Source organism: Pinus tabuliformis, chromosome 6 (genome assembly GCF_031772625.1).
Source record: "Pinus tabuliformis cultivar Carrire ecotype Pingquan chromosome 6, CPIR1, whole genome shotgun sequence".
NCBI lineage: Eukaryota > Viridiplantae > Streptophyta > Pinopsida > Pinales > Pinaceae > Pinus > Pinus tabuliformis.
The window spans coordinates 1,843,634,757-1,843,642,390 of NC_142292.1; positions in this window are offsets into that span (position 1 = coordinate 1,843,634,757).

Here is a 7,634-nt window from a genome sequence, read left to right on the forward strand (position 1 = left end):
ATGAGATACTCTGAAATTGATCGATTTCATAGCTATTGGTTTCTTGTTTCTAGGATTTCTCCAGGTTCCAATATAATTTTTCCTTCCTTTTCAATTTTTGGCAATATTGTTTGAATTGGGATCTTTTGCAACCTTTGAATAAGTGGCCATACTTCTTCATCCTTCTTCCATTCATCCCTTGCTTTGTTTATCCAATCTAGTTGGATAATAGAAATAGCACAAAACATTTCTTCCACATCCTCATCCTTGAAGAGTCTTCCCATTCAGTAAGGTCGCCATTTTTTAAGTGAATGTAGTATTTCCAACATTTCCTTCTCATAAACAACTTTCTTGAGATGTAGCAGTAAAAATACCCAATCACCTACATCAAAACATTTTTCACTACGATGTTGATCTGCCTGTTGTTTCATTTGATTTTGCATCGAAGTGGCATTATCCTTTAAAAGTTGGAGAAATTTTTGTTGATGCTTGATGCGATCTTTCACTGCTTGAACCTTTTTCTTCTTGATATGTCCTTCCATCTCTAGATTTTGAGGAGTGCTAATTTCTTCCAATCCTTTACAATATATGGTCGGATTCATTTCTTGATTCTCGATGTGATCTTTCACTTCTTCAACATTTTTCTTCTTGATATGTCCTTCTATCTTGATGGTTTGAGGAGTGGTAATTTCAACCAATGAATTACAAGATATGGTTGAATTCATTTCTTCTTTCTTGATGTGATCTTTCAATTCTTGCACCTTTTTCTTCTTGATATGTCCTTCTATCTTCAGAGTTTGAGGAGTGGTAATTCTTGACAATGCCTTACAAGATATGGTCTGATTCATTTCTTCCTTCTCTGGGGTGGGGTCCTAGCGTATATTTTCTTCTTTTGATGTTTCTTGATCCTTTTCTTCCTCCTCTTCATATTCTATGTAAAATAATTTCTTCTCAGCACACTTATGACCTTTAGTGCATTTGCTATCACAATTGTAACAAAGCCCTTTTTCTCTTTTTTCTTCCAATTGTTGTGGTGTAACCCTTGGAGGTTGTGGAAGGCTAGGAGAGACAACACTTCCATCTTTATAGTTGTGAGGGGTATGCTTCTTAGTTTCCATAATTTTGCTTTCCACTATGTCACAAAGCCCTTTTACTCTTTCCAATTGTTGTGGTGTTACTCTAAGAAGGTGTTGCTCTTTGTATCCTCATAATGTGCTATCATTTCCTCCATGAAAATTGACCATGTAACAAGTTGTTTACGAGAACAAAGCCCTTTGTACCATAAAAATTGATCTGGTTCTAAATATGAAGATGAAATACATACCTTTTGTAACAGTGGTACACCATGTAGATCAAAATATTGCTCCATCTCAAGTATCCAATTTATCTGATCCTTGCCATAAAACTTCCTCATCTTGCTTTTTCTTGATTTTAGGAGCTCGATCTTGAAACAACTGTAACTATGTACTTTTGGATCTTCGACCTTCAGTGGCGCTTTGTATCCTCTTTCCAATGCCACTAGTCTGATCCAAATTGGATTCTCCAACAAAGAGTTATGCCAAATCTCCCATAGTGACCTGATTATAGACTAGTTTAGTAGAGTGAAATTGTACGATATGCCACATGTCAATGTTTCAACCTTTGGTATGAAAAATATATACAAGAAACTATAGTCCATCCTCTTTCTGTACCTTCTTACGAAATTTCAATCTGATGCTCAGAGAGAAAGTTATGACTTTCCCCAGGTCACCTATTTGGATTATAATTTAGGAGTCTACAAAAAGACTAGCCTCCTCAGATCATATCTCCGAAAATATAGTGTAAAACGCTCTTAAATTCGGACCCAAGATTCACCGCGATTTCTTCTCAAATGGGTTTTTTTTAGCTTCTGAAACATCGCAGAAACAATGTTATAGCGAAAATTCCACGATGACTTGTTTGGAGCAGTGAAACCCTAGAATCCAAAGGCTCTGATACCAAATGTTATGGAACCATCTCAAGAAAAGATAGAAAAGATAGATTAACGCCTTAGAATTCAGCCTCTTTGAGGGGGAAATCTCCCTTACACTACATAAATGAAAAATTCTTGGATGATACAAATGAAAAGACCTCCTTTGTATATATAGGAGTCTAAGGGGTCATAATATAATCAGAGTTGACAAAACAATAATAATGTAAGGGCACAATAATAACAATAGTGGGCTTCTATGGGGCACAATAGTAACAATATGGGCACTACATGGGTACATAAAAATAATAATGGGGTTGCACTAATAACAATAAGGGGTTACACAATTAGTATAGGGGCATAACACTTCAAAATACATTGAATCTTACTACAGGAAATGCATGAACATTGCTAAGAAAGTTCATCTTGCATCATGTATTGATTTCTAGAGCTAGGCACTTATATATATATATATATATATATATATATATATATATATATATATATATATATATATATATATATATTGAGCTATTCGATATCCCATATTGACATAGCATATAAATCATGTTCATTCTCATCATATTGTTCTCCTATATCCGATTCATTAGTGACATCCATTCCTACAACAAACTGTAAATTAGCGGTACTAGAATTACATGCTTTTCTTGTTGAGAAATATCTACAAAATTGGCTTCCTCAATTGGATAATAATGTAGCTTCTCAAGTTCTCTTCCTGATCCATCCTTATACCACCCCTTAATATAGCTCAAAGTTAAATGTGCATGGTGTTAGGCTAAATCATTTGTCAGAAGTGGGGCTCTAGTATCAGTTGGATCTCATTACTTCTTAGTATTGCAAATATTTCAGAGAGTAACTTATGGGGGGAAGGCTCCATTCCTTGTAATATTCATGAGGTTGGAAAAAAATTTGCCTCCTTCTAGTTTGAGTGCTCTGAAAAATTTTGAACGATTATGGGAACATAAAACATTTCACATGTGCTTGTGCGGGATATTGAAATAATTGTGGTAGAAATACCCTTTATAATTCTTCTTAATATTCCCATTTCCTACAATTTTCTCCAATAGTAGAACTATATCCTTCAATCCAGTGGGGAACTCCAAACCCTATATTTCCAAAATCTATAATGCTATGAATAATGTCACTAGTGGTTGCAATTACCTATATTGTTTAAGTTCTCCCCTCGTGATATCTACGGCTTATGAACTTCATGAATTCCTACATTATGATCATATAAGAATCATATAAGAACAAGAATATCCAAATCACCATGCTAGTTCCTCATTGTCAATTTGCTTATGCATTTTTGATCTTTATGCAAATTTTCCAATTGATTGAGTTCTTCTTTTCCTTTGAATGTCTTTTTCATCATGTACACACAACACTATACTCATAGTTAACATGTTCTGAGAAAAAATAACTATTTCTACTATTTTTTATGATACATGAAGTTCTCCATGCATATTAGAAATAGGTGTAGCATCTACCCCAAACTAGTAGTCTATCCCAATAATTAAATTGGTCATTGGACTTGTAACGATTCTGGATGTATTTGGGAAAGACATTGTTTCCATGATTGGGCCAAAATTCATAACAACTTCTTGTGATCCAAATGTGTTTCCTATGTTTTGACTTTGCCTTTTATAAGATGTTACATTACAATGCACTGCAACAACCTTTATTCAACATAGGGTATGCACGTGATCTTTTACTTTGTCCTTTATGTCCTTCAACTTGTAACACTTTTGAACTTTCTCATTAAAAAAATAGAAAATAACCCTATATTTTACTCTCTGTTGACATACTTTTAAGCATAAACTAATTTCCCTAAAGCCTTAAGCACAAATTTTCAAACCTGACTTCCTCAATGTTGCAAACATTTAGTGGCATGCCTACTTGTGGATCATCTGAGCCCCTACCCACTTTGACTGTTTGTGGCTAATTAAACTATCTACATCTTTCTTGATAACTTAGCTCTCTGACTACTTGCTCCTTGATAAAATTTTCACTTGATTCATCTCCTTGAAGTTTCTTGATTTTTTTTCCATTCTATTTTTTTTTTTTCCAGATTTGCACAATTGTGAATAGTTAGACTTTCTCCCTACAAACAAAGCATATCAAACTTTTCCTATTATGCTAGATTCTAAGGAATTCAATGTTATGGTTGCCTACAAGTCATTCCAAACATATTTTTTTAAATCTTTAATCCTTCACATTTTTAGAAAATAAGCTTTTTTTGCCACATTTCAACATGATTCCACTAGCTATTTCAACAAAAATAGACAGTTAAACTGGAAAATAAAACGTTTTTGGTTTCCAACAAAGAATGTAAACATAGCTTAAAACTTAAAAGCTATGTGATTTACGACATCGATTAGTGATCTCAGGGCCTCGACAAAGTTCTATCATTCTAATTGGCCTCCAGCCTTTCGACTCTAAGTTGGAGGAATTTCAAATACTAGGAGGCCACACCAAGAACAACTACAATATCCATGCAATTTCCTTCAGTAAAATTATTCCTAAATAGATCTATAACATTTTTCATTTTCTCTTTCCTTGACCTCCTCCATGATATTGGTTGCCCCACTTTAGCGGCACTATTATTTGAGCTAATTTTACCTGATTCTTAGTATTTATGGGTGGAAAGAAAACACCATCTTAACTACTTTTTCCATTGAAAACTACAGTATACTGGATAGCAAGCAGAATAAAGTCAACCTCCTTTTCTCTGAACTCCATACATTCAAATTTTCTATTCCTACTCGAATTATCATTGATAGTATGGTTATTGTCTTGTTAGACACAAATTTTCACAGATTTCAAAATTTCTCAAACAATTGGTAGGTACGCTCCATTGTCCTACTATTAGTCAGGGAATCGATCAATGAATTACACCAAAAATTGTGAGCATTTAGACAATCTCGGTGACCACTCATAAATAGTCTGCTTGGTTATTCATTTAAGATCCTTCTCAACCATGTTTTCTTTTAGGTGAAAATAAACCATCCAATAGTGGATCCATCTCCACCACACTCATTGCATATCATGCTACTCATCTTTATTGGAAATAATATACAATAATTTGTACAATCAAGAGAATATACCCTTGGCATTATTTTGTAGCAGGTGAAAATAAACCATCCAATAGTGGATCAATCTCCACCACACTCATGGCATATCATTCTATTCATCTGTATTGGAAACAATATACAATAATTTGTAGAATTAGGAGAAAATAACCTTGGCATTGTTTGCTAGTATATGATAGACATGTTTGGAAGAGTGAGGGGATAACTTGTAATATAAATACATTGATTAAAACGTATGGCTATCATAACATTGAGAAATTAGTACCAGCATGCCTTTTTTTAATGATGCAAGAATTTCTATCCATAGCCAATTTGATTATATCTTGTTGTTGTTCCAGTGCATACAATTAGAAGAGAATGGATATCAGATCTCTTCTCTCCATAGCCAATTTGAGCATATCTTGTTGTTGTTCCAGTGAAAACATTTAGAAGAGATTGGATATTGGGCCTTTCCTACTTACTGTAGCACAACTATATCTAAATTAGTTTTGGTGCATTTTTTTGGAGATGGAAACTCATCCTCCATTTATAAATGTTGAGCACAATTTGACAATGAGAAAATTCACTGAAATGAAAACAAATGCAGCAATTACAGTGAAATAATAATAATAATAATAATAAAATGAAAAATGTGTCAAATTTCAAATCATATAATTTTTCATTTAGAAAAATAAACTCTAAAGCTAGTAGCTTAAGATTTGAATTCTTTAATCTAATAGAAAAGTTGAGTTGCACTTGTGTACAAATTCACATTGCTCAAATATGTTGACAGTGAAAACGAGCTAAATAGATACCATTCAATAGATCTGACAAGATATTAAGAGTGTGTGCTAATTCTAGTTACTTTTCTTTGTATGACTATATTGAATTGTTTGTAAATTATTTTGTATTATTAGCTTGTTGTGCGGGTCACATTACAAGGGTGTGACATTAAGATAACTCCATTGAGTTATTTGATTATTAAGTTAAGAATAGGGGCTGCATAATTATATATTTTACATAATACAAATATTATGTCATTATCTGTCAAACATTTTGTTTTTCAAATCAATGCCTATATATTCAATTTCAAGTATTTCCATAACGCCTGTTAATTATTTAAAGGATGCTAGCTTAATGGAAGATCATTTGCCTTATCAACAAGAGGTTGGTGGTTCGATTCCATTGTGCCCTTACATCAATTAATCAATGATATTTTTGTTTATTTTTAATTAAATAATTTCAATAGTGAGATATTTTTCTAGATCCATTGATTTGTATTGTCTCTAAAGAAACAAAAGTGATATTATATTGTTTTTAAATATAATTGTTTGTTGTCTCTGGAGAGACAATAGATAGGATTAAAGATATATTGTCTCTATAAAGACCATGTCTTTAATCTCAACTATTGTCACTCAAGAGACAAAACTGAAGTTGTCTCTTAAGAGAAATTAATGTTTATGTTATATATTGTCTTTATAGAGACAATTTTCTTAAGACAATAATTCGAGACCCTCCCTTAAAGACAATATTTAAGACAATACACAAAACTGAAGTTATCACTTAAGAGACAATAATGCTTGTGCTATATATTGTGTTTATAAAGAAATTTTTTTAAGACAATACACATTTTTTTTATCTCAAGTTAAGACTATATATATATCTAAAAATTGTTTCAAATATTGTCTTAAGTCCCCTCTATATTGCAGTGATTATTGCACTACTCACACAGCTTTAATTGTATAAAGATAACGACTTCCTTAGAGGAAACATCGATTCCAAATGTACCCAAATATTTTATTCTAGGTTTTCTTTTAGAAATATTGGATCTTGATTATCTTCCATAGTGTCAGGATAATCACCCGTACATGTTGTCTTTTGGAAACACTTCTCAGGTCTCGATTTTGAATGTTTTTCATTAAATTCTGAAGAGTTTTCGGATTCATATTTGTTTTAATTAATAATGTTAGGAGAGATACCTATTGAATTCTTCTCACCTGTTAATGATATTTCATTTCCCTCTCTATGTAGATTAATGATATTTCATTCCTCACTCTATGCAGCAATAGAGATTAACCTTCTTGATTATAAAACCTCGTCCTTTTCCCACAGCTAATTTTGAAAATAATTTTAGACACTCCTTACTTATTGATATTTAATTTACGAGGCATTGAATTTTGATCAAAATAGACATAGGACTTATTAATATTTTCATTATGAGGCATTGAATTTTGATCAAAATGGCCATATGAGAGATATTGTGTTCAGCTTGAAAGCTAACTGAGTCTGGGTATCATATCCTAAGAGGAAACTTAAATTTCATTTTATGTAACATAGCATAATAACAAAAAGAAGAGACAAACATTCATAAAGATGTAACTTTCCACTTATATATTCATCCATCTCAAGAACAGATCATAATAACATAATAATAGAAGACCAACTTAAAAAAAAACAAAAATAGTTTTTCACTTATCTGTTTATAAATAGGGAGCGAGGGAATTCAACTAGGAGAATGAGAATCACATCCAGTTTGCCCCCTTGAGCCTTCTCATTTTATAGAAAAGTTTATCGATTACAAACTAACGAGGTCAATAGATCACGAACTTATTAGCATT